Raw genomic sequence first — 27,979 nt, forward strand, 5'->3', positions numbered from 1 at the left:
CTGTCACAGCTTGGACCTTACTGGGAATGGGTTTACCCTGGCTAGTCTTGAAAGACTTGCACAGTTTCATAGAGCCATTGCTTCACACACACCTGAACACAACAGTTGTCTGTCTGTAGTTTTCCTCCCTAAATTGCCCTAAAGTAGGACAAATACAAAGAAAAAGCTTTAATATATGAGGGTTTTATTTTATTAACAGTTATTTATCTTGTTTGAAGTTCTCATTGTATTTTTTCAAGGTTCAACTATTTACTCTTGTCTTCAGAAAACAAATAAGGATAATTTAGAGTTTCACCTCCATAAGGTCAATCTCTGATGCTCTTGCACCACCTGGTACCTTGCTTAGTCATTAGTTCCACTGGGTTCACTGATAACCAGCTGTGGTGCAAAAGCCTTTGATTACCACGGGGCAGCCATCCACTCCTCCCTGTCCTGTACTGCAAGTCACACATTTTTGTCTGCTTTTATGACGTGATTATTGAAGCTCAGGTTGCCTCTGAGCAAGCATTCATTGACCAGGCAGTCAGGCCTATCTCTGCTCCTGCAGAGTTCATCCCACTGCCAGCCCCTGCCTTGTGCTCATGGATCTCCTGGTGCCATCATGCTGGGAAGAGGGAGGCCGTGACGAGGCAGCACAGGTTACCTCGCAGGTTTTGGCTGCATCCATTCTCTTGTCTAATCCACTTCTCATCCATCCCTGTGAACAGTGTGGTGAGTGAGGAAAAGCAGCTATAGGGGTGTGGAGCCCGCTGAGGTCAGTTGTGCCTCTGCCTGTTTTGCCCTCCCTGCGTGGAAAGCGTGTGGAAAGTAGCTCACCACCCAGCCATTCCACCAGGGATGTGCTCAGTGGTTTCCTATGAGCTCACTCACCCTGTTTTTTTGTCAACTGATGGCAAAATTACTATAATTTTTCATGGTTTTGGCATCTTTTCAAGTGCTGTTGTGGATTCTTGTAAGCTTACGTTGAGTATTTCCCTCAGTCACGCATAACTGGAATTCATAAAAATAGCACAAATGATTCTGTGTTTTTACATGCTGTCTTCATTCTGAAAACATCTTGAACTTTATTTCATAGTGACCTTTATTCAGCTGTAAATTTTTTTTAAAAATTGTTCAGTGGTTTGAAATGTATGGGACAAGTAGGAAAGTGAATACTTGTCAAGACAGCAAGGCTGAATAAATCTCTTTTCATTAAGAAAACAGGCTAAAAACTTCCTCAGCTTGATACTGGTGAGCAAACTAAATATATACAAACAGTCTTCCTTGTGATGTTGTGATTACCAGTCCTATTTTTCTACAGTGTTTTTCCTGTTCCTTGTTGTAAACAAACTGTAATCATAATACCATGACACCCTGTCCTCATTTTCTGTCAGCTGCCTGTGGAATTACTTCCTCCTTCGAGTCTTGCCTTTTCTCTGTGTCCTGCATTTAGTGAAACTGGTGATCTCTGTGTGACTGTCCCAGGACATTTCTCACTCTCCATCAGACCTTTTTCACACCAACACCATGTTTTCTGAATACTTCCATCTGGTTTTGCTTGAAGTTTGGACAAAGCTTTCTAATCCGGATTATATATGTATTTCCTTGACTGTACTGTAAATGCTTATCTGAGCTGGACAGGAAGAACTTGTTCTGTTGTTTGGTCTTGGGATATTACTGAAGACTCATTCAAGTAGCAGAGAAGCTTTCATGAGGCTGGGGAAGGAATGTGTCATTTTGTGTTTCTGCTCACCTGCCTGGATCTGCCAAAGCCAAGTGCTGTCCATTCACAAGAGAAATTCTGTCATGAATGTCTGCTGTTAGGACTGGCAGTGAACCAGAAATGCCCAACTGCCCAATGACTTTCCCCACAAGAAAAAGGTAAATTTGCACTTGAAAATTTTCAATCACGTGTTAAATCCCCAACTTTATTTGCTCAGAGGGGTCATTAACATTTAGCTTTGTATTAGGAAATACCCTTTACCAATAAATTTTGATGGGAAAAGCAAAGACTTGGGTTTGTTCCAAAAGATTCATTCATGAAAAATTCTGCTGAATGAAAAAGGAAATCTACATTTTTTTTTAAAGAATTCCTCTATCTGGTATGAATGTTTTAGTCTAGGCTAACTGTGCATTTTACAGATAGTTCAACTCAATTTTAATTCAACTGATGTAACACGATAATAAATAATGTAAGAATTAGTGGCATGTCTTTAGTGTTCCTGCCTGCATAACGTATGTGGATTCTCTGCAGAAATAAAGCCTGCTGTTATTTCATGTTGAAGGTGAAGTATGTCCATCAATGTCTTTCCCAGGGGAATAGAGAGAACAAGGCTTGGGAGAAGGTGGTTTGGCACACACGCTCCTCGTGAGGAGCAAACTTGCACAGCAGCTTGTCTTTAACTCTTCCCAAGCAGTGGAGCGTGTCATTGCTTTTGCAATAAACCATTCCTCAGGAACAGATATGGACTGGCTGAAAAATAATTAAAAACTTAATTTCCTGTAATACTGTCCATCAAACAACTTTACTCAATATTTTTGAAAGGCTGCTCTGCAGCATGGAAAAAAGACTGGCAGTAGTGCAAGAACAGGGAATATATATGACCAGTGGAAGAAGCATGGTTGGCCTTTTGCCCTAGAGAAATGGCTGGATGAGTGGATCTTCTGCTTTAACCAAGCATTAATAAAATAATTTGGATTTGGGCTTGAGGTGATGATGTTTGCCAAAGCGGCTACAAAGGCTTTTTTTACTGCCCAGACTGATACTGACCTGCATGGATGTGCTTAGGGTCTGTTGTGTGCAAACCCACAGCTGCAGAGTTGATCAGTCCTCTCTTTTGGGAAAACCTGATTTTTTACTGAGGTATAAAATTTGTAGATTAGGTCTTTTACAAAGATTTGGCCCCAATAGCCAAAACCCTGTGTGATTTGTCTCCTGCAGTTTTACAGTTTGTGGTGTAGTACCTCAAGAAAGGCAAACAAAGCTTTATCCTCCTCTGGACAGCTCTTAGGGACAGATCCACTGACTCAACTGCTCAAGAGAACAACCCCCAAAACTGGGTATTTTATTCCAAACTAACACACATAAAACTTCTCTTCTTCCTAGGTCCAAAGTTCCAAGGAGTAGATTTTCAACATATAACTACAGACCAAGAGCAAATAAAACAAACCCTAATACCAGTATCAGTGTCACTAGTGACCTAGTCTGCTGGTAAGTACAATGCTTTTTTCCCCCAAACTGCCTGAGCTATAGTTTTTCCAAACTTATTTCTTATTTCCTTTCCTCATTTACTCCATCTGATAATGCCACCAGACATTATCCCATCTCCTGAGAAGACTGAGAGGGGGAGGATTCAGAGCTGGTGTAAATTCACTTTTCTCTGCTTACCCATTAATCTGTGTCAAGTTATGCTGGATATGCTATTCTGAGAGACAGCTCAGCCTTCTTTATCTGTCATAGTAGCACTGCTTTGCTTTTCAAATCAGCAAACAAGAAGCCATGTCCTAAACAGGCCACTTCATTATCTTTTGTGTTGGTTATTTTTGTGTTTGCTTTTTTTTCCCTAACAAAAATATAAATAATTCTTTATCACTGATAATAATTAAAAGATGTGCTTTTCCTTGTAGATCATAAACTGAATGGAGAGCCTGCAGTCATTTGTCTGTTGCTTCAATGGGGAAATCAATTCTCAGTTATCTACGCATGGCTTGTCTGGCTGAGGATTAACCAGGCTGGGGATGCACTGACCTCAATTCATTCACCACCTGCAAGGCTGACTTTGGACCAGCAGTCTGTATTGATCCCAGCAGTGCTGCGTGCACATCTGTCAGTTCCACAGCTGCCTCCAGCTCATCAGCACATTATCTGTGTCACTCAGAGCTGTGTGGAGGCCTCTCCACAGCCCCTGCCAGGTGGGGTCAGCTGCCCTGGCCAGCTCCTGCAGCAGCAGATACAACACCTCTTTCCACACTAACTCGGCATAAACTGACTTTGTTTATGCTCTGGGATTGATGCTGGCGGCCCCTCAGCTGTCAGAAGCTGAGGAAACAATCTTCTTTGCTCCTTAGACCACCAGCAGAGGAGAGATTTCCAACTTTAAATAAACTAGTTTGTTACAAGTTAAATTTAGTTTTGGAACTGGGGGAGATTGATGCACTGTTCTTGTAGGCGTGGTAGCTCTTCCCAAAACCTGGTCATGGCTACAGCAAGATCTTGTTCCATGTGCTTCCCAGCAAAGTGGTTTTCCTTTTCACCTTCAGCAGCAGGAATGGACAGCTTGAACTTGTATTTACTTTAAATAAATAGAATACAATGAGTTTAGGTCTTAATGCAGGTCATCAGTTAAATTATAAATGCTTAGGTGCTTAAATAATAGACTCTGTGTTAAAGTGATATAAACAAAAAGGATCTAATCTGTTTTGTTTAATTGGAAAAAAATTTGCAGATTTGTATTTGCCTTGTTATCTCTATCTTTTATTATTCCAAAGAGGCTCTGAATAGAGATGTTATCTCAGCTTTAGCTGTGCTCTTGCAATGTTGCAATTCCTCAAACCAGTAATTTATGTTTCAGTTGAAAGGAGGTGAGAAATAATTAACTCTTGTATTGCATCCTTGTCTTTGCAGGCCTTTCATTTTCTGTGAGTACTTGCACTAGCAGTTTTTATTTTTTAAATTCCAGACTCTTCAAAACTCCTGGGCTTCCTCAGGAAGGCCAGGACTCTCAGCAGTCCACGTGAGTGCTTGATGTCTTGCAGAATTAAGTCCCAGGAGCCCAGTCCTGAACTGAAATCGTTGGTCATGTTCACATTGACTTCAGTCTAGCAACTGGAATCCTGGGGTAGCAGGATTATTTGTCCCATTGAATTACTGGCCCTGGTTCTCAGGATATTTCCTCACTCTGCCACTGACACCCACAAGTTGTTTACTTGCCCGTGTGTGCTTCTGGCAGCCTGTATTCCTGGATGACCTATTTTTGCAGGAATCAAATGCCCGTGGCAGCAGTGTTTTATTGGCCCTTGCTGGGCTGACACCACTGCAGTGAGAGTGCTCATGGTCAGTGACACTGCAAGTCCTGGCTGAGAAAACTGATTTCTGCCAGCTTTGCAGCAGCTTTTATGTCAATCCCTTACTAGCAGGAGAGGATGGGCTCATAAAGACGTGTTTTCCATTGACAGAACCAGCTCCAAGGCTAACTAGTGAGCACGGTGTGGTGACAGGAATGAGGAGTTTCAGTGCAGAGCACACTCATGAAGGAACCCTCCTCTTGTCCTACTGACCTGGTACTGAATCACATATAACTCATGGTTTCCTCTGTAGTTTCATCTTCCTCAGCTAAAAATTTTAAGGGTGTGACAGATCAGCAGAGGTCAGGTGAGACTGGATGGATGGAAGGGGAGGAGTTGCTCTCATTTAGATTTTTTTTTTCCGTAACAAAGTTGGTCACACCTCTAATAGCCAGACTCAGCTGTGTTTTCAGGTAATCTTAATAACAGGTTGCTAGGGTGCTTAGTTTGTTCAATCCATTCAGTAATTAGAGCTGGTGCTGAAGTCGTAAAACTGAGTATAGAGTGAGATCTTAATGAACACAGTAATTAGCTGTAAGTACAGCCCTGTAGAGCTTCCTCATAAATGGCTTCTCCTTGGATGGAGCAGTGCAGTCACCAAACAGGGCAAGTCCATGTGGCAGCTGAGGACAAAAGCTGAACATTTAAGTGACCATCAGTAGGATCAGTCCAGCAGTGCAGGCCAAGGAAATGAAAGCTAGCAACACTCCAGATGGATTAGTTATTTTTCAAAGTCTCAAAGTGCTGAGAACTCTGTGTTTCTATTCAGTGTTCAGGCTGATACTTCCAGCAATATACACATGCTGAGGCAATGTATTTAATGACTCAGGGGAAGAAGCTGTCTACTGAATCACCAGTATCCAAACCTGAAGAACCCAACAGCTTTCTGTAAATCTGAATATAATTAAGCATAGTCTTGTTCTTTTCACTAGGCATGAAATAACCAGAGATTATGAGACTCCATTTACATAACAGTAAAAAAAAATAAAAAATTACTTGTTTTAGTTTTCTACCCCAGAATCTGGAACCTACAATCTATTGCAGCGTGTTGTTTATGAGGACTGAGAAAAGGATAAAACAGCTAAAGAAACATACATCCTAAATATGAAAACAACATTTCTGCTTATGAAATTCCTAAACCAGATGTTGTTAGAAGCTGGGAAAATATTCTAGAGGGCAAACCATGCAATCTTGTGTGGTTCTTAACCCACTGTCAGACCCTGCAGTAGCAGGAACTTTGATTTGATCTAGGGTGGCTGTCGTCAGCACTCACCATGTGCTCTGAACACCACAAGCAGTTGCATCAGATTAGAAGAACAGACAGTGGGTGTCCCAGACTGTCCCAAAACTATGTAAGTAAAAAAAAAAAGCACCAGGTAAACATTGCATGAGGACATGATTAATGCCAGAAGAACAAAAGGTGGAAGTTCAAGGAAAGGCAAAAATTATTAGTAACAGAAAAGATGTATTTCTCAAGATCTAGAATGTAGAAAGAAAGATCTCCAGGGATAAATACCATTTAGTTTCAAAACCAGACTAACTGGAAGGCTAGAAAAAGCTGTAAAAGAAATGTTTTCACATTTTCATCTGTTGACCTGCTAACCTTTTCTTTAAAACATTTGTTACAAGAAGTGTTCTGCAAATAATCTTTTTTTACTTTTTTTTTTTTGTTAGAGCAGAAGTTATTCTGATGCTGACTTCTCTGTTTTCCAAACAGAGATGTGCCAGTACATCAGCAGAGTCATAAGGATTACCCAATACTTGCCTGCTGAAATGTTTGCAACAACTGCTTGCAAAGAGGAAACATTTTTTTTGGCTATGTAGGTGACTTTCATCACATCTTCCAGACTGAGGTGTAGAACAGCTGTAGAGATCCAGAAAGAAGGACCCTGAGGCCTTCAGTTTAAGATCCAGTTCTGTGCTTATGCCTGTGTTAATCTGGAATAGATCCCATTACACTGACCTGAACTCAAACAAGATTACATGAAATTTAAGTATTGGTCATACTGGAGAGTTGTGCTGTATTTTCTGCTACACTAAGTGGCTATTACTGTCTTAATTTTGGGACAAACAGGACACTTTCCATGAATGAATGATAAAAATAGGAAGTAGATCCAGAACTTTTCACCTCCAGTTTCTACAGCTCACTGAGGAAGGTGCTCCACTGACTAGCCAGTGGTAAGTGCTATCCACATTGAAGGGGCAGATTTTGCCACCACAGCAGCATCAAGCTGACTTCCCTCTCATTGTTTTGTGATTCCCTCCAAAAGAAGACAAAAGGAGCAATCCAGGCAAGCTTTCCCTCTATCAGGTGTGTGTGCTATGTACACCAGACAGACATACCCAAGGTAAACACACTGCTAGAGTGCTGCAGCCTCTGCAGGTGCTGAGTCCAGTTGTAAATGCACACACACAAAATCAGGAAGATCGCAGATGAACTCTGCTGAAATGCTAATGCAAAACTGGCCTCATGTTAATTATTTTTTTGGAGTGATTACATAGCCTGGAAGAGCAGAGAAAGGCCACAAGCTTTATAGCTATGACAAATAACTATATAGTTATAGTTATAGTTATAGTTACAGTTATAGTTATAGTTATAGTTATAGTTATAGTTATAGTCATAGTCATAGTCATAGTCATAGTTATAGTTATAGTTAGTTATAGTTATGGAAAACTGCAAAACAAGCTGGAAACAAACAGTGGATACACAAAGCCATGTGTATCTTCAACTGTAAGCAAAGCTCACTCGATGGCTCTGGTGCTATCATCGTTCTGATTTGTTTTTGAATAATGCATGTGGAACCTCAGGAGCCCTGGCACACTGTTTTATACCTATTTCATAACTGCCTGGAGTTTCTTTTTAAGTAATCTGGCTGTGAGAGTTACAAAGCTGTCCTGCTTCTCTTAATATTTCAGAGGAGAAAAAAATGTGGTGTTTTCCCATTCTCTACTGCAAAAGTGGTAGAGATTTACACCTTGCAACCAAGTGGGCATTGTCACTGGGTGTGATAATTAAAACTTTCCATTGATAAATTACAATAGCTTCTCTCCTAAATGGCCTGAGTGCCTCTCCTACTCTTTGCCTCTCCCCTGAGGCACAGCAGCCTTCTCTGTCAGGTTTGGGTCTGGGACTTTGCTGTCTCTTGGCTGCTGCAGCACAAGACATTGTTATGGGTCTGTTCATGATCCTCCTCTACTCCTGGGGCTCAGGGGTTTCTTCTCTGGTGCCATTCTCTCTTTTATTCTCCCACCCATCTTGGAATTAGGGACTCCCTTAGCCTCCCATCCCCATCCCACTCATCTGGTGCAGCCACTGACCCTACAGACATTTTGTTCTGAACTTGCACTCTTGTGGGAAGACAAGATACTCTGCCTGCCTGGGAAAGGAATTGAGGCAGAGTGTGGCTGCTTTCCAGCCTCTCCATGGCCACAGTGGTTTGTTTCCAGCCTCCCTCCTCTCCGTGGCCACAGTGGTGGAGCCATGTGGCAGAGACCACCAGGAGTGGGCAGACAGGGCAGTCCAGTGCAGGGAGGTGATGCAAGGTGCTGCAGGAAGGGCACAAGGCTGATGTTGCTGGTCTGGTGGCCCTGTGGCAATATAAAGTTCATACATAATTCATAAATGTCATACATTGGCACTGTTTGTGCAATTTGCTCTTACGGCTGGGATGGTGTAGGAAGGCTGCATGTAGCCTCTTGTTACACAGAAAACCTGTTGGTATTTCCTATCATCACTGGTGAAGGCATAAAAAATAGGGAAAATACAGTTTAAGTATAGAGAAACAAAGCAGTGAGTGACTGAACCATTTCCCACCACCCCCAAATATTTTTTGCCCAAATATAGGGGCATCTGAGTCCTGGTCAGGACTGTGAACACACAAGACTCTGCCCCAAGGTGCTGGAGCTCTGGGGGCTTTTGCCTTGAACTGCTGGTACAGGTGGCAATGTGTGGGTGGGAGAAGGGATGCCAGTGTTTATTTTTTTTTCCCAGCACTGAAAACCAGACGGTTGGGCTGATTGCTTCACATTTTCAGCCTGCAGGGACTCATTGCTGCACCAACACAACCCCACATTTCACTCAGGTGGCTGCACCCCTATAGTCACTCAGCTCTGCATAGATTATTCTGCTAACTAACAAATTCCAATCTTTTAGCTGTTTCTTGTCACATCATTTTTCATTTCAGTCTGCAAGTAAGGATGACTGAAAAAATTATATTCTCTTTGCTATTTCTTTATGCTGTTGCTGGAATTAATTGTTGACCAAGTTTCTTGTGGGGAATGTAATGAAAATACAGTATGATAGTAATATATTTCTGGCATGATTCATGGTTACCAGTGGAAATATTTAATGATCTTTTTGTATACATATAGTAATTGCTTCTTCTGTAAGGCAATAATAAGTTGCAACACAATTACACTCTTGTTCTTCTGCATATAAGAAATGGGCACATGAGTGGAACAGAATCAGAAAAGCAGAATGTCCCTGGTATCTTTTCAATATTCATCTACTCACCTGAGATTCTGCAGTCTTTTGAATTACACTAGACTTTTATAATCAGACTGATTGTGCAGCCTTAAGATAAACAATTCATAAGATAGCTAAAGTTAATTTTCATTACAAAACTAGGCATTAAAGAGTTATTCCTAAGACATCCCCTAAAGGTAAAAACTCCGAGGAATGCAATATGTTGCAGATAAATCCTCCTAATATAAAGCAATAAATTCTCAGTTACACAGAGATGAACAACACTTACTTTTCTCTAATAAACTTTGGCTGGATCCTGGCTGCTGCTGCAAAAGCTGGTTTCTTTGAACAAAGGAGTTCCTGTCTTGTGAGAGCTCATTACCCATATGATAATACTGCTCATTTCCCCCACACAATTCATTGGAGGACCAATTGCAAACTTCTAATTAGGTCTCAGACTGTCCCTGAGCAGTAAGTGTGATTTACCCATTTTACAGTTGTGGAAGTTGGGCAGGGGGCTCCAGCCAGTGGCCCAGAGCCACCTCTCCCATCCCTTCCACAGCTGGGAATAGATTTTGGATGCTGTTACTCCCAGCTCTCTGTTCCAAGCTCTAAGCCACAACCTCTTGCAGAAGCTAATTAAAAACTAAAAAAATGATTTGACAAACATTCAGAAATGTTATTGGTACCACATATTTCTTCTGGTATTGGAATAAAGTTTCTAGCACAGCTGTAATTGCTGTCGGTGTTGCTTAAGATTTTTTAAATCAGTCAGAAGACTCCAGCTGCATTCCTGATACATCCCAAAGTTCACCACAGTTCTTTTCCCTGCTTTTCACTGGTACCATTTATCATGGGAATTTAAAAGTGAAAACCCTGAAATAAGTGACACAGCATCTTTCAATTGCATGGAAGCAGGCAAAAGCTTCTGGTGTCTGCATGTGCAGGGTGAGAGCTGGTGTGGTTTCAATTACTTCTTATTGATTTGTTAGCTCTAAGATTATTTTATTGCATTCTGCTTTTAAGCATATAGAAAACCCTTAGAAGAACCCTAGGTTGTTTGTTAAAATCCATTGCAACTCAGCTGTCAAAACAATATGAGTGCTCTTCTGTTTGTACTGGTGATAAAACACAGAATCACAGAATGGTTTGGGGTTGGAAGGGACATTAAAGATCATCCAGTTCCAACCCCCTGCCATGGGCAGGGATACCTTCCCCTAGACCAGGTTGTTCTGAGCTCCATCCAGCCTGGCCTTGAACACTTCCAGGGATGGGGCATACACTACTTTAGCTTCATAAACCTTCATAAACCTTCATCTCACACATTTGGTTGAGGGGTGGAAAGAGTTAAGCCACAGGCCAAGCTCTCTTGCTAACTTTAGAAAAAGCAAGTTATGCAAAAGGTGAGGAGAAGTGAGAATCTCTGAGGAAGTGGATCTTTTAAAAGGAAGATATATTCAGCAAAATCCCACTAAACCTCTCTCCTGGCACCACATATGGGTGAAAGCAATCCCATGTCTGGCGGTGTGGCACAGGGCTTGCAGGGAGAGGCAGGTGCTGCTCACCCACGGGAGGTGTGATCTCTGCTCAACCTGGGTGAAATACATATTAAAAAGAGGATTTCACATGGGGAGGAGAGGGCTTGGCATACCAGTTGGAGCATATTTCCCAACATCACATTAACTTGACATTTGCTAGAGCAACCCAATTTAATTCTCATTTCAGTGTGGTGATAAGTTGTACTCCAGCGTAGTCATTTGCAGAGCCTGGTGCTGTTAGCAGGGCATTGCTGCCAGTGCTGAAGCACATTTAACACTGCCAAGAAGCTGTTACTTGCGGGAATTTTGCTCCTTCTCTGGTACAACTACAACTGTTTGCTCATTTTGAGTCATATTCAGAGCAAGGATTGCATGAGAGGATTTTAGAGAGCGCTTTATCAGTTTGGGAACGAGCAGCAGCCCGAACAGGGCGTGTTTTCTTAACACACATATTTAAAACACACCAGCAGCAGTCGGCTAAGAAGGCAGAGTTAAACCATCACCTTACAGATAAGCTGGTGGCCAGAAAGCTCCTAGCTATTAATCATAGAATCAGACCTTTGACTCTTTCATCTCTCCAGGAGAGCAGAGTGCCAGATGTGAGGCTTTCCCATGGCCCTGCTGCTGTGCCACATGCAGAGTGTGGCAGTGTGCTGTGCAGAGCTGCCTCACCCCTCAGAGAGCAGTGACACGTTGCTCCCTATGCAGTGTGGCAGCATCGAATACTCTTAGAGGACACGATCAATAATCAATACTGCCAGCAACTGGCAATGATGGATCTCTTCTCCACGTGTGCACCCTATTTGGATTCTGCCTGGGACTTAGCATCTTGCTGCAGGACTGTCTGCTTTCCATCAGCTGGCCCTTTGCCCTGTCTTCCAGCACACCAATAAATCAGGAAGCTTTCCACCGTTTTCCCAGGCTGTGACTCTGACACACCAGGCTTAATGCTTTAGAGCAGGGCTTGAGGGATGTTTGGCACTTTGTGGGGGCAGCTTCTCCATTCAAAATGCCACTCCACACTACCTCTGTTGGTATAGGGTCAGCTGTCTTCTACAAAGTCCTCATGTTTTTACCTCTTTCAAAGGTTTTTACTTCTACTTGGCTGCCTAGAGTAGACAGAGAGTGATATTCTTTACCTCAGCCAGTTTATACAGAGGCTAAACTATTCATGAATCTAATAAGTTTCATTGGCAACTTTTCGTCCCTTACAGCTTTTATCCTTTTTGCCACCAGGAATATCCAATAAAAAGCATTGGTTTAGTAAAACAGAGTGTGCTTTGGTTCTACTCTGATTGTACTGTATTTTTTTATAACTTTGCTCAAGCAGGGTTAGTAACAAAGCACCACTACTGCTGGTTCTGGTGGAGCTTCACTTCAGTGAGATTCCAGAAAATCCTCCATGTAGATATAGCCTATGGGAGAAACCCTCATTAAACAGGAGGCTGAAAGCCTTGACAGTGTCCTGAGTGATGTGAGTGCTTCTGCCAGGCTCCTCACAAAGCTCTGCTAATGGCTTTCAGCACTGTTCTTCCAGCACAGGGCCCTCTGCTCCTCAGCCTTCTGCTGTGCTGCTATGGCTTTAAGCTTCTCCTCTGCTTTTCTCTTTAAAACACTGGCTTTTTGACTTCCAAACCTGGGCAATCCTCTGCAGCTGAGAGCAGCAGACAGGGGAAGGATGCTGTGTCTGGATGCCCGTGTGCCTCCAGCCTGGCCCTGCCTCGTGGCACGCACGAGCAGTCAGAGCTGGGAAAGAAGCTGGCCCTTAGTCCCAAATTAGGACCAAAAGTGCTTTGTTTCCATCAGCTCTGGCATAGATGACTATGTAGGTCAGTGTGGAAGGATGAATCACACCATGTGTCCTGTGCATACTAAACCCATGTCCTTTGTCTCGAGGCACATGCAGGCTCCTGGTGAGAGCTGCCAGGGTGGGGGCCCAGGCAAGGCTGGTTTCCAGCAGGGCACAGAACTTGCTTGAACCACAGGGCAGCTTGAATCCAATACTGGTTTATGTATTCACCCTGGCCAAGGGAGAAGAAAGAGAACTGCTTGGTGGTGGTGGCAGTGGTGTATATGCAAAACTGAGATATTTGAGGTTTTAGTTCCAATTTTCTCATAATTTCTTTTTTTTCCTGGCCTAGAGCAAGTCACTGGAAATCCTGTTTTCCTGGCTGTACTCAAACCACATCTGTTTGTTTCTAATCAGTGAAGACCCAAGCCCTGTTCCTGGTCTGAACAGAACCACAGCCTGCTCCCAGGGGTGCTGGTGAAGATTAGCAGTGAACTGGGACTCTTACCCAAACATCTTACCCATTATGATTGTCTTTGTGCTCTATAAATCAGATGCGTGTGAACAAACACCCTACTCAGAGGGTATTTCTGTAAGAATAAATGCATGGCTGATATTAAGTACTTGTAAGTACAGTGAGTCATTGTGGGGATCTCATTCCTTTTAGCACTGGGATAGAGGGTTTAGCTAATTTGTTTATTGATATTTTTTCCCTGGGTCAAGTGGCAACTTTAGCACTAAAACACTGCCTCAGTTAGGAAAGCAGGGAAGAAAAAAAAAAATAAAATCCTCTGTTCTGTCATTATCCTCCAAACAGCTGTAAAACTTTAAAGTGAAGGTAAAATCTCAGCTAAAGTTGGCTGATTTCAACAGAGACCTAATGCTGAGCCACTTCAGGCTGTCTTTTGAACACAGTTATCCAGATTTGTGTACTCCTTTGGAGGATGCTGAACTGTGCCCTTGCATCCCCTTGCTGCATTGCTGAGTTTGGCTGCTGTAAGGGAGTGTGGGGGAAGATCCCCCGGTGGTGGTGGCTGCTCTGGGCTGTGCAGTGCCCATCGTGTGTCTGTGGGGTGGCTGAGTCCCTGTGCCTCGCCCAGGCTGGGAGACAGGTGTGGCAGGAGGGCAGGCATTGCCTGGCTTCCCCTGTAAGCTCCATGTCAGGAAAGTGGGAACTGCTTCTGAACACCATCAGCATTCTTATGAGCTTTTTTCTCTCTTAATTGCTCTGCAACCCGTTTTGATTAGTCAGTGATGATTGCTGGGTCTGGTGATAGCAAGTACTCATTAGCACATGGGCCAGGGAGCAGTTCCCCAGAGCACAGGGATTTACCAAAAGGGAACACGGGAGGCATGCGAGATTCCAAAAGAGGAAACTGAAATTTTAGGAAATAGTACAGCAGCATATTCTCCATTGCCATCATCTGCCACAGTCTAGATCATGATGCAAAGGGAATTGAGTCTGCATAGTACAAACTCATGTAATTATAACAGCATCAATGCGACTTTAGCCACTTGTTTTAGAAACAATTTCCCCCCCTAAATATTGGCCTTTGATTGTAGAGAAATACTCAGGGGACAATTTTAAATTTAGATAGCAAATTAGAGGCACAAATTCAAAAAGAAAAGCAAATCACTTTGACACTAGACCTGTGGTGTCATTATGGTGAACATCAGGGAGCTCTGACTAGGGATGCTGTGCTGGCACCAGCTGAATGAGCATCTTCTGTGTGGATGAGGTGAGGCCATTCATTCACTTATGGAGAAGGCAGCAACCTGGGAACCCAAGGGCCAGTGTAATCTTTTGGTTTTTTTGGATTTTGCTTTGTACCAAAGCAGAAAGATGTAAGTGGTCTAAACCCCCTGATGGGGAAAGGAGCCTGTGAGAGGCAGGCAGTGCAGCACAGTGCTGAATCCCACTGAAGTCCCTGGGGCACATGGACATGCTTCTACCTGTGACATTTATTTCCAGAGCAGAACTGCCTGAATCTATCCCAACACGAGGCACAGAAAGTGCTCTGAGCTTGTTCTTAAAATGCAAAAGCAAAGTCATTCCTGTGGAGATCTCCTTCAGCCTGTGCCTTGCAACCCTCACACACGGGCCAGGTGAGAGATGGCCTTGCATTGCACTCTGGGATCCATGCATTTAAATGTTGTAATGCAGTTAGGAAAAATGGTATGACCCAAAGAATGTACCCCCGAAAATGTAGAATTATAAGTTTCTTGCCCTTATCTCCTTTTCCCCAGTTCCCCTTATTGGTTGTGTGAATTCCCCCCACCCTTTTCCCCTGCCTTCAAAAAGAAGTGCTTATCCATACCTCTTCCTCTTTTCCTCCTGCTCCCTCACTCCGTAGGATCCCAAGAAATAAAGCTGCAACTGCTAAGGGAAAGAGCCTCGTTTTTAGGTTCTTCTTTTCTAAGCTAAACTATCTCCTTTGTCTCCCTGGCTGCTGCTGGGTGGACAGTGGTGACAGGGAGGCAGGGGACATGGGAATTATAGCATTTAAATAGTCCAAAAATCAGGAGATTTTACAAAAAAGTAGAACAGTCAACCTATAGCTGACCTCTACTGTGTGTGCTTGCTGCACGAGCTTTGCAAACACTTTTTCCAGTTGAAGAAGCAGGAGGATCATTTTTAGCACCAGAGGCAATTATTCTGGTCTGGAATTTCAGGATGGTGTTGACTTTTACCACAAATACACAGAAGAGATTGGTTTCAGCATTTCACAATAGCAGGGTCCCAGGAAAATATGTCCCCAGTCAGACTAACAGGGACCCAAGTTCTAAGTGGAGAAGATATTCCATTGTATAAGAGGAGAGAAAAACAAGGAAAATCAAGGTATTGTCTTGTGCTGTTATCTGCTGGAGGCCCAACTGAATATCTGCAGATGGCAGATAGCTTTGCCAGCCTTCACAACCCAGTGGCTTTTCTTCCTGTTTGTTTTGTCTCTAGGGAAACATGCAGCATTTAGCAATTAGATGTTGATCCAAGTATTCAGCAAGGTCAAGGAAAGCTTTTATGTTATTACAGTTTTTTTCCCCTAACATAACTAGTTTTAGAGAATGTGCTCATGGGCCTCATATTGTGGCAACAGTGGATTTAAAACTCTGGCTGTGAAGTGCACAATTTAAAATGCAGAAAAGGCACTTACAGGGAACCAGGAGAAGTAGGAGGTCTGGATGAAATGGGGTTCCCAAGGAGCCCAGGCAGCAGAGCTCTGCCTGGGAGAGATGCTGCTTTTGCTTTATGAATTCTTAGTAAATTTACTGGGGTTTTGCAGATAACTTCCCAGCTTGGGCCCATCCTCCCAGAGACCCAGGTCTGGCAGTGGTAATAACTTGCAAATTGAGTGTTTAATTATGCCTTTTTTTCCTTCTCATATTATGCAGTTTAACCAATTGTTTTTTGTTCTGCACTGTTGCTTTCTTTTGCATCACCTGATGTCCTGTGTATCACTCCATCATTTTTCCTTCCTTTGCAAAGTGGCTGCAAAACTTTTCAGCATAAATGCCACAATACTAATAAAAATCCCTCCATCTCTCTGGTGTCAGGAAGGGTGCAATAATTAAATATATGTCCAGCATTCTGTAATACAAATTGATTTGAACTTAGCTGAAAACCAATAAGTAATAAGGATTTGTTGGCTTTTCTACCACTTTGTATGACAGCAGAAGAAGACAGTATCAAATCTCACATCCTGAAACGCTCTGTTAAAAATAACATTCAGGGTAAAAGTAACTGGTAGTGGTTAAAGGTGCATCCAGGATCCTGCAGAGCTGGGAACTGGACTTGGAGCCCCTGGCAGTGCAGAGCAGTTCCCTGGATGTCTGTCAGAGTCACCTCGGTGTAAGATGATGCAAACTGATCTGCTGCTCTCAGAATCCCATTGTGAAGGCAGGAGAGGAGGATGAGCTCATGTCTCTCCAGCAGGCAAGCCCATGATCCAGGATGCCAAGAGGAGCCACAGGGCACACGAGGATTCAGACGTTGTCTATGGCAGGGAACACCAAAGTCAAGATCCAAAGCCAGGAATCAAATTCTGCTGGGAAGGGCAGAGGAAAGAGAGAGCAAGCCTTTTGTGGAGCTCATGTTGTCAGTAGTCTTTCCTCAGACTCAAGAATTTTTCCTTATGTACTCTGTGGCGTGTTTTGCAATCAGATTTTGCCGGGAGAAGCTCACTTTGGTAGGTCAAGGGTAGACTCTTCCAGGGGCCCTGTGCTGATGTTGAGTAGCACCAAGTCTAACACTGGTGAACTCCACATCTGGAGCTCTTTCTATTTCCTGCAGAGGCAAAAAACTTCTCTTCATCACACAGTGAGATCCTGTCTGCAGCCCCACTTGGTTCTGCAGCAGCAGCAGGGCTTGGAGCGAGGAAGAAGCAGAGGTTGAAAACTGGACCCAGCAGGAGTTCAGACTGCAAAGCCATGATCTTGCAGATGATAAAAAAGCTGGCAAAGCCCTCTTGTTTAGCACTTCAGGCCATGTGGCAAGATGGGCTGGTTCTTGTATTTTCCATTCAGCCCTGGCATTGCAGAGCTTCAGTCGAAACCCCACAAGAGCTCAGTGAGGGCCCAGTAGAGGCAACACGGAGTTAGTGCAGCTGGAAAGGCAACAGCTCCCCGAAATCCCTGGGGTCATTGTGGAAAGGCTGTTTAGCTCCACAGCCAAGACCTTGTCTATGTGCAAGGAACTGATTCAGAACAAAGGTCTCTCTGCTTTGTCCTGTGTGAAGCAGGGTTTTCTCTGTATCGAATGTTTGGGCCAAAAGGCTTTCCCCAGCTCCTTGGTGATGTGATGATGCCATCAGGGGATGAAATGTGATCACGCACCTTCCATCCTAGCTCCTCACCTTCCCTGTGCCAGCCCCATGCCCTGGGTCCCTGGGAGAGGCTCTTGGTGCAGCAGCTGGAGCTCTGCTGCAATGATGGCAGTATGTGAAACTCCAAAAGTCTGGCAAAAAAAATTGCCATTCTTCCTTTTCCCATGACATTCTTACCTTACTTTGCCTCTGCTACACCTGCCTATGCACAGGCTAAAGGCTTCATGAAATTACAGGAAAGACTGTCCATGATCCACAAATGTACTGAATTGGGCCATGTTTCACCTGTGCAGCTCCTGGGCAACAAGTCAGTGGGAGCTGTGTTTGTGAAAGCTGACCCTTCCCCACCCATTCCTCATGGAAAGCAAGGGCAGCAGCAGAAGTTATAGAGGATAAAGGTGCTGGATAAAGCCATGTTTGTCTTGGTTTTACAGCCACTTTGTGTTTCCTGTCCACTCCTCTTTCTGCAATCTAAGGTTCACAAAAGCCTGATGAGGATGACAGGAGTCTCTCTGTTATCTTGGAAATGAAGAACCATTGTCTTGCCTCTGACCCTGAATCATCTTATTCCCTGCAAGACTGAGCTACTGGCAAAACCCTTGTCTCCTCTCAGTCCACCTACTGCATTTCATCCTCATGAAAACCTGAGGTCTGAGCTATATTTTGTTGTTTGTGGCCCCTGGTTAGAGCCTCCTGCCTTATTTTTTTTCCATCCCATGAGTGGTGTTGCATGGTGCTGGACTGAAGTTTGTCTTTTTATAAATAAATTGATACATGCAGATCAGTATTCAGGACTCAAAACTGCCAGTTCTTTCCTAACTTTTACAAAAATAGACAGTTTTCTTTTGGAATCTTAAGAGATATCTGGTTCAGATGATTTGCATGATTCATACTAGATAGATTATGGTCTATTAGAGGTCTATTAGGTCTATCCTTAGGATTTTTCTAGCATACAAAGGCTTGATTCAGTGGAGTAATTAAAAGCAAAAAAAGCTTCTGTGTTAAAGTACATTTGGAGCATATTCTTTTGAAGTCAAACACAGTATAGACTGGTATTGATGAGAAAATTCTGCTCTGAAGAAGATCAGAAGAAGGATTTTATGCCAGCAGTATTGATCTGCTCAGGAAAATGAGGAGGCTGAGGGGACAGTACAGATTTCCAGGGGACTGGAGCCTCCTCAGCTCAGCTGTGATCAGCTGGCAGCTCATCCTGAGCTGGCAGCTGCCTGTCCTGCCTATCCTGCCTGTCCTGCCACTGAGTCACTCTGCAGGGCAGTTCTGCTCCCCAGGATGGGTGTGATGGCCTCATGCTGAGCTGCTCAGGTCATGTCTGACAGATTATTCTGAAGGATGTGTGAATTTTCTAACAGAATTTCACTGAAATGCACTGGTTTAAGAAATTTTCTTTTGGGCTGTGCCCATGGCTCCTCAAGGACACAGCCTTGCATTGCCTCCAAAGTGTCTGTTCTTACCTTTGCAGAGTGAAGTGTTCTCTTTATCTAGATGACTTTGCATTTCAGCTTTTAAAGTTTTTTTTTAAAGTTTTCAAGTGATATAAAACAAGATACAAAGCAAATTTGGATTTTTTCCAAGTTATCAAAGCCCAGCTTTTTGAATAACAAACACATTTCCTTGGAATTTTAAGGAAACACCAAATTTACTTTCTTTGTTGCATTTTCTAAAATGGACAAAAGTCCAAGTCGTGCAATTTGCCATGAGAAACAGATAAGAACAGATATTAAGAGTGTCTATGAGCTTTAGAAGGAGTAACTCAGTTTAAAATAGTACCTTTTCCTTATCCTTTTTTTTCTCTGTGTTAATTATCAGTGAAAATGCTCTGGCGGGATCAGGAGCTATTTAAACTAGATAAAATCTTCTATATCCTTGACACTCTGTTATCTTTTCAGCTTCCCTTCTCAACTTCAGGCAAAAAGGAAAAAAAACAGTGATTTTCACACAGTTATTCTCAATTTTTTCTTTTGGGATCCAGCACTTTTGGGGACAGCTGTAAGTCAGTTTCTGAGCCTGGAACTTCTTACAAGGGCACATATTTTAGTGTGGATTCATCTTAGGAAGTATTTGAGTGGAGCTTGAAGGTAAATAGGAAACATTGTTGATTTCCAGTAGCAGGCAAGAGTTGATGGGTTTCAGCCACATTTGAGGGGTCATGGCTGGGCTTTTGACTTAGCAAATAGTAGGAATAGAGTGAGTTTGGACAGCAAAATATTTTGCCCTCTTTCATAGGAGTAGATTTTTGTACCTTCTAAACCACAGCAGAGAATGTCTGGTTTTATTAGGCTTTAGTTTTCCCTTCTGTAATAGCTGAGTGTGGCCAGAGCAAAAATCCCAAGCATCTGAGCTGTTTCTTGGCTGAGCCCCCTCGCCTTGGCGCTCGCTTGGAGCCTGTTGCCGCTCCCGAGGATGATGGAACGGCTCCCACTGGGAGCTGGATCAAGTTTTGAGCTGCTCCTCGCTGCTTGTTTATTTGTCCTATTCTCTGGGCTTGGCAGGTGGCATTTTTGCTCAGTGATTCATTCTCCGGCACATGCATTTATCTGGGCTGACATTTTAATCATGCAAATAAGGATCTCCTTAATGAAGAAAAAAATTAATTTCACAACTGTTGCTACAAACACAGTGACAGTCCTGCTAATGTCATTACATTTATAATACAATCAGTGGCTTTTCCATAATTGCTATAAACTGGCGCACTTAGCAGCGGAGTAAAGGTTACACAAAGAGCTGTGTGACTCCCCTTGTTCACTGGCTTTTTTTATCCAGAGTCTTTGGCACTCCTCATATGTCCTTTTGAAATCTCTTGGTCATCACTGCTTCATTGCTTGTACCGCAGATGGCTTTGCCTTTGTTGGGGGAACAGACAAAATAAGTGGCAAGGAGACAACTCCTCTGTGACCTTTTGTGGCTTCTTCTCTTTCACATCACAGTCTGCAGGGTAAACACAGTGACTCATTCTCTTTCAGTAAGTAGCTGCCTTCCCAAGGTTTTGTTATTTGCAGGATTTTTCCGTTATAAAATCTGCACCCAAAGAGCAGCGGGATGTGAGCTGTGAGCAGCCAGCTTCTGCCTCCAGACCACTGCAGATTAGGTGGGCAATAAGGAGTGAAAATTCCTGGGCAGGATCATACCTTTATTTTCCTTCCCTCCTCCTAAACCTTCCACAAGTTTTTTGGTTCTCCTCCAGTGCAGTGTATCAGTGAGAAGCTTAAAAAAACAATTATATAGCAAAAAAAAAAAAACAGTCAGAAGAAAGAGCTTCCTAAGGGGGAAAGGTGCTAAAATGCTCTAAAATTAGCAGAAAAAACAGTGACTTGTGAAACTGAGGAGTCAGGATGCTCAGCACTATTGTGCAGTGTCAGCCTGGGATAATGAAGAACTGTTTCAGACCCAGTGTCTTCTATGTGTCTTTGACATGCTGTGAGTGGGATACCCAAGGTAAAGACCTCAGTTCCCAGTGAAGGGAGTTGGGAACTGTGTTCTGGTCTCAAGGTGATATGAATCACCCTCAGGTTGTGTTACCTCTGCAGAAAGGTATTTTCAGGTTGGATTTTTGACCTTTTTGTTAGCAAGGGAGGGTTTAAAAGTGTTAAAAAACATCTCAGAATAAAGCTCTCACGCTCAGGGTACTTCCCACAGGCATTTGAGGTAGTTCCTTTAGAGTATTTCATGTGTCAATATTTCAATTTTTACCCAAATGGCATGAGCTTCCCTGGTGGCAGAAATGCAGGAAAAGCAAAGCTCTCAGGATCAGCAGGTTTGCTGCCAGACATTTGGGATTTCTCAGAAATGAAGGAGGAGGAGGAGAACAGTAAATGAATGGAGAAAAAGCACAAAAGTAGGGAAAAAGCTGGAGGATGTCAGCTGGGGAGGTTCATCTTGTCAGTGGGCAATTCAGAACCTCTTCCAAGGTCACTTTGGCCCATATTTGTCACCATACCTTCACTGATTAAGGACATCATATATTTAATTGACCTATCTAAGCTGGAAAACTCTTGGTGTAGGTGGAATATTGGACTGCATCAATCAGGTGAGACCTGCAGCAGTCAGTGTGTGGTACAGATTCAGTAGAAACTCAGGAATTAAAAAAGTCAGTGCTTGCCCATGATGGGCATGCTTCAGGTTCTATTCCTTTGCAAAGCATCTCAAATAGCCTCAAATTGCACCAGTTGAGGTGTAGATTAGATACTAGGAAATATTTCTTCACTGAAAAGGGGGTCAGGTATTGCAGTAAACTCCTCAGGGAAGTGGTGGGTGCACCACACTCTGAAGCATTCAAAAATGATGTGATTGTGGCACTCACGGTCATGATTTAGTGATGACATGGCAGTGCTGGGTTAAGGGTTGGACTTGATGATCTCAAAGATCTTTTCCAGCCTTAACAATTCTCTGATCCTTTGATTCTGTCCCTGGGAACCAGAATGAGTGTCTGGGTGCTCCACAGACCCACCAGAAATTGGGACCACACTGATGAGGGGAAGGCTGAGACCTGGGCACGGACCTTCATTTTCACTGCCTCCCTCCCCTTAGAACATGTGCAAGTCTGCAGCTCAAAGACACTTTTTCCATGGAGCCTTTCTGTACTTTAAAGGCCCAGAACACAGGCCAGGGGATCAGTTCACACATACTGAAGCAGTGCCTGTGTCTGGGGTGTGAAGCCTGTATTATTATTGCTCAGGATATTTCCTTTCCCATATTCTCCCCAGGGATTCTCAGTGGGAGATCACGTCCTGTGACAAGGCAGTTTGCTGCCTTTGCATCAACTTCCGAGAGCCTGGAACATGCCATTGCAGTGAAGGATCCTTTGGAGTGTTACTTCACCTCTCTGGCTTTTCATGCAGGGGTGACTATCACATGTATTTTAATTAGATGATAACCACTCACTGTAATGTGTCTTTCTGTCTAATGCTGGAGCATGTCTTTAACCAGAGCTGTAAAATGGAGTCCCAGAGCAATGGTTTATAACATTCTTCTTCACCCAGCCTTCACAGCCCCCCACAGGCTTTTTGTCTCATAGTGCCACACCACAGAGTTAAAATGTCATGGATCTTACCTTTGAAGACTGAGAAAAAAAAGAGAGGATGAATGCTTTGGCTTGCATGACAGTTTTTATTTGCTTTTGGTTTTCCAGCCTTTCGGGGTTACCCTTTAAAAGACTGTTTTCTGGAGAGGCTAGATCTTGGAGCTCATTTTTTAGCAGCAGCTGACATTTGTCCAGACCTGCATGACCCCAGGATCTTGAACAAGTAGCAGTGAAATCACATTATGAGGACTGGCTGCTGCCACTTTACCCCTCTGACAGGGGAACAAAATATATCCTGATTGTCCCAGTTAATCTTCCTTCTTTCAGACAGAAGTGAAATGGTATCCATGCCTTTCTGCTCCCATGCTGGTACCACAGCGCCAGCCCAGCCTGTGGGTTATCCTTGCCCTCTGTCTGTGGTGTGGCATCCATGCCCAAAGCTTACAGAACACCAAGTTCTGGTGAAGAATTAATTCTCTGAAGTGAGAGATGCTGGACAGTGTGTGCTGCTGGCGTGCCAGGGCTGGCCAGCGTGTGCCCTGGCAGGCTCCTGCTGCCTGTCTGTGTTCCCTCCTGTTGGCCAGGAACTTTTCCCAAACCCTTTGGTCTTCTCCAAGAACTTTGACTATTTCCCCCCTGCAGCTGTAGAACAGGACATTTTCTCTGCTAGGATCCACTGGCTCTTTCACTGATCAATTTCTGGGATAGGAGAGGGGTCTTGGACCCACTGGTGTTAACTTCTCACCACACATTTGTGTCTTCAGTATAACAATAGAAACCTGACCAATGTCTGTTGTGCATGGTCCATTCTGCCTTTACATAAGGAAGAAAACTGGATTTCGGAAAAAAAGTGTTTTTGAGCCTTTACTTGCAGTTGTCTGACTGAAAACAAATATACTTCCACGAGGCACATTAAAAACTCATTAAAAAAAGTGTTATAGCGAAAGCTTGAGCTGATGCTCTCTAGAGAGAGCAAAGAACCCCAAATCCCGTGAGCCCTTCTGAGCTCACAGGCAGGGCAGTGGCAGCTATTTGTGCCACAGTCAGGGCGTGTCTCACAGAGTCAGCAAAGGAAAATTTGGCATCAGAAATTGGCAAATTCAGCACGTGAGCAGTCATGTTAATGGCTGCTGCCGTCTCTTCTCCCCCTTCCCTCCCTCTGCTCCCTCCCCCTGGAAGGACATGGAAACTGTTAGTTGGGGCGTCACCTGCTGAAGATAAAAGTGACATTTCTGAGGCACATCACACGGGGGAAGCTGAGGTGTTTTGATCTGTCTTAGGCAAGGCTGATGGCAATTTAAAGCAGGTGTTTTTGTACGTGCTGAGATGTCGTAATGCCGGGCTGATGGGCAGAAAAACTGCTGGTGGAAATGCAGCCTCATATAGGAGTTCTCTTACGAGAGAGGCTGTGGAGGCAGGATCTGATCTTTAATTAACTCAGACATCTTGCAAGAGGGTTTAAAAAACCAAAATCTCACACATAAGATAAATCTTAGGTATTGATCTGAACCCCATAGTTCTTCAGTCCATTGCCATCCAATCCCTTTTCCTTTAAATGCAGACATTTATTGTTAAATACATATTTCAGTGCTTTAATATAAGCAGTTCATACAATTCAATGTTACAATGTACACAGATAGAATATATTAAAAATTATAGATGTTTTTTAGCTAGAGATGATCGTGTGCAAAGTGAAAAGAGTGAGTGCAGCTAAGCCAGTACTGGTGCCCAGCTCAGCAGCAGGTTGGACCTATTCTGCATCTCTCTTCCCACTCTTTCTTCCCTGCTCCAGTTTTCTTCTGCAACGAGGAAATCCAGCAAAATGCCATCTTTCTATGGTCTTTGAAATTCAGATTGGACACTGAAACAGGACAAAGCTCCTGTATCCTGAGCATGAGGTACCACTGAGCTCCTTAATGTTTCACAGCTCGTTTTGTTTAATTCAGAAATAGTTATGCGAGACTGCAGTAGCAAAGAGTCAACACTAGATAGCATTTTGTGTTTGTTTTGAGGAAGAAAAACCTTTTGTTCTCACATTTAGGTATGTCCTGAAAAATTCCAAGCACATATTTTAGGCATAATTAATTGTCACTGTTTTACGGTGATCTGTGCAATGTCTACTATTAATTCAAAACGATAGGCAACAAAACTATCTTTTATTCTGTTTACTTGACATCATTGCATCAGTATAGAATTCATGTGCATTTCTAAAGTGATTAATGCTGTTTTGCCTCTGGGTGCAGAGGTCAGAGGCTTATATTTGATGTTTGCATGGGCCATGCTCCTGATCCTGTTATCATCAGTGTGAAACCTCCACCAGGCTAAGGTGCAGCCCATTGTGCACTTGAGGTACAGTGCAGGGAAATTGTGGCACAAGCAGCTACGTGAGCAGCACAGGAGCATGACCTGTGATCTGCAGAACAACAAAAAACCTCAGGATGCGATCTGGCTCTTGAATTAAGGCACACTCACCTTGGTGTCAGTGTGTGGGTGTTGAGAGGAAAATGCTGAGTGGCTGTCCCACGAGGGAGATCCAGAACTCAGTCCAATGTCCTTATGTAGGCATCTATCACCATCTAGTACATCCCAGGATATCTGAGACATCCACATATAACCCATGTGAGAGCCATGAGCTTCTGGGTGTCAGCTGAAGTCCAGAAAGGACACGCTACAGCATTTCAGAGTACACCAGATTCCTGCATTTGGGCAGCGGAGTCACACCCCTGATGTCCTCTGACCAAGGTGGGAATGAGACACCCTGCCCATCTCAGCACCTGCATGAAGATCTTTGACTTAGGTCTCTTGATCTTCAAGATGAATCTCATCCTTCAAGAAGGATTAGGTCACCTAAACCTGGGCATGCATTTGAGAGGCCCTAAGGTACCTTGCTCAGCCTCCAGAAAATTATAGTTTCCTACAGGGTTCCATTAAAAAGCTCTAAGAAAATGTCCTGGATACCCTAGGGTGTCTCAAAGGGCTCTACAGCTCTATGCTTTGGCTGCTGCCTCCTGTCCTGCACAACTGAGCAGATGCCTTCAGATGCCCCACCGAAACTGGTTATAGCCAGGGGGTTGATCCACATGACTGCAGCACTGGGTTTGGCTACTCCTTGGTGGAAGTGCCCACCCCAGCACAAGCACAAGCAGAATATGACCCTATTTGTCCATATTCTACGGAGGAACTGCCACTGCGGGGCTTTGGTGTAAGTGAGAACAGGCAGGGAACAGATCCTGAAGGATCCCAGCGGCTGCTGCAAGTGAGGGGCTTCCATGTTGAGAAGGAGATGGTGGAGCCCAGCAGTGGCAGGAGGTGTGCTGTGGGTCCCCGGGGCTCTCCTGTGATTGCAACATCCAGAAATAGCACTGCAAAACTCTCCTTAAAATATGCTGATCACACAGGAACTTGAGGCAGCTGTGCCCCAGTGTCTTACGATAATTACTTGGCATCGCTTTGGCATTTGAAATTGGTTTTGAAGGGAGTGACATGAAGCTGTGTCACGGGAGATTTAGGTCAGATATTGGAAAAAGGTTCTTCACCCAGAGGGTGGTTGGGCTCTGGAACAAGCTCCCCAGAGCAGTGGTCACAGCACCAAGCCTGACAGAGCTCAAGTGCTTGAACAATTCTCTCGGACACACAGTGTGACCCTCAGGGGATCTTGTGCAGAGCCAGGAGTTGAACTATGATTATCCTTGTGGGTCCCTCTATTTTGGCATAATCTGTGGTTCTGTGCTTTTTTTATGCAGGTCTAGTGGAGCTGAGCAGCATTTCAGAGCTTTGAAGCTTTGGTTTCTTTAAAACACAGAGTTTTGGATTTCTTTGTTAATGGTTTGTAGCAAGACTCATTTCTTACTGTCATAAGAGACCTCATATTTAGCATTAATAGATAGTGCTGATATATAACATGAATCTGAGGTGTCTAGGATGCTCTAGCACTGCTCAGAAACCTGCTCACACCCTCTGCACAGGGAAGCAAGTGGGCTGGAAATGGGAGTAATTTGAGGATCAGCAACACTGAGGAAGAACAACTTGCTCCTCGTTGGTCTGTTGGGACATTATGAACCCACCCAGAGTTCAATCCAAATTTTTTTGAGTGCTGGTCCTCAGTGCTGTGCTAGAAGAGCCCAAAACAGATATCCAGCCTTGCAACAGCTGTGTGAAAACCTCTGTGTCAGCCCTGGGGGATGCTGGCATTACCACCTTTACTTCCTCACAGTAATAATCAGAATTATGGCAGTTGAGGTGGAAAAGGAAATATAAATAGCAGCAACAACAAACACAAGAAGAAGTCCCTCAAGCTCAAATTAAAAGTGTTCAAAGGTTTCTTTTTGCTCTTCCTGGGATCTGAGTATCTTGATGCTTACCCCAATCTAGGAAATGAGGCAGCTGCAGCCTGAGCTGCAGAACCGCTGTTGGGACTGGAATCCTGTTTTCTGATTCAGTGTTTGGCTCTCTTGGCCCTGAGCCTTTCTTAAAGGATTAATCTATGAATGCACTGATGTGCCTCTACAGGTCTTAACTCTGTGCTCCTCCTTCAAGCTCTGCTCTGCAAGTAAGTCAAAAGTATAATGGAGAAACATGGGATTCCTTGCGACAGTATGTTCAAATTAACAACAAATTAATAAATGTTAAATTAGCAACTGGGCATTGCTACCAGGGATTCTGTAATGGAAGAGAAAACCAGATGAGTTTAAAGTTTTTGAATTCTGAGCTAATACCTTAATATTTTTTTTGGAAAGAAAATACTTGCTTTAAGCAGTGCTGTTTGCACAGCAAATTCTGTTACCTGCCCCATGAACCTCCAAATGCAGCAACTTGCAGAAAATATGTTCCTATTTTGGGCAAAGAATATGTCCTTCCTTCCAAACAAAATACCACAGTTTGATGCCATGGCTGAAAGAAACCTGCAGCCAAAATTGATTCCTCGCTGCTAAGTCAAGATAAGGTGCTTTTAAACCAAAAATCTGATAGCCCCAAGCAGAGGGCTGCAGTGATCTAAGAAGATCCATTAAAAGCGGTGGCTGCACAGGCTTTGCTTGTAGCTTTCCACTCCCAGCAAGAAACTGCTCACACATGCTCCCTGCTGATTGAATCTTAGTGTGGTTATAGGGGCAGGACACAAGAAATTATTCCAGAAACTGAATTCCTTGTGATTCTTAAATATGCTTTTAATAGCAGCAAGGGGAAATCACAGAGTGATCAGTGCTAAATTTTCTACCCTTGACCTAGCATGCATTCAGATTTCTGATTGCAATTTCACGGTTTCTGTTTAATAATTTTCCAAACCTC

General features: G+C 43.6%; 1 long non-coding RNA gene across 1 annotated transcript; it reads left to right on the forward strand.

Moving 5' to 3' along the window:
* The first annotated feature begins 1,387 nt into the window (after nucleotides 1–1,387).
* Nucleotides 1,388–4,588, forward strand: LOC106628448 (uncharacterized). Its single transcript, XR_001331832.2, has 3 exons — nucleotides 1,388–1,860; nucleotides 3,086–3,190; nucleotides 3,607–4,588. It is a non-coding gene; the product is annotated as an uncharacterized LOC106628448 (long non-coding RNA).
* The last annotated feature ends 23,391 nt before the right edge of the window (nucleotides 4,589–27,979 follow it).

Source organism: Pseudopodoces humilis, chromosome 1 (genome assembly GCF_049639895.1).
Source record: "Pseudopodoces humilis isolate 2021_Gansu_Grassland_sample_001 chromosome 1, ASM4963989v1, whole genome shotgun sequence".
Classification (NCBI taxonomy): Eukaryota; Metazoa; Chordata; class Aves; order Passeriformes; family Paridae; genus Pseudopodoces; species Pseudopodoces humilis.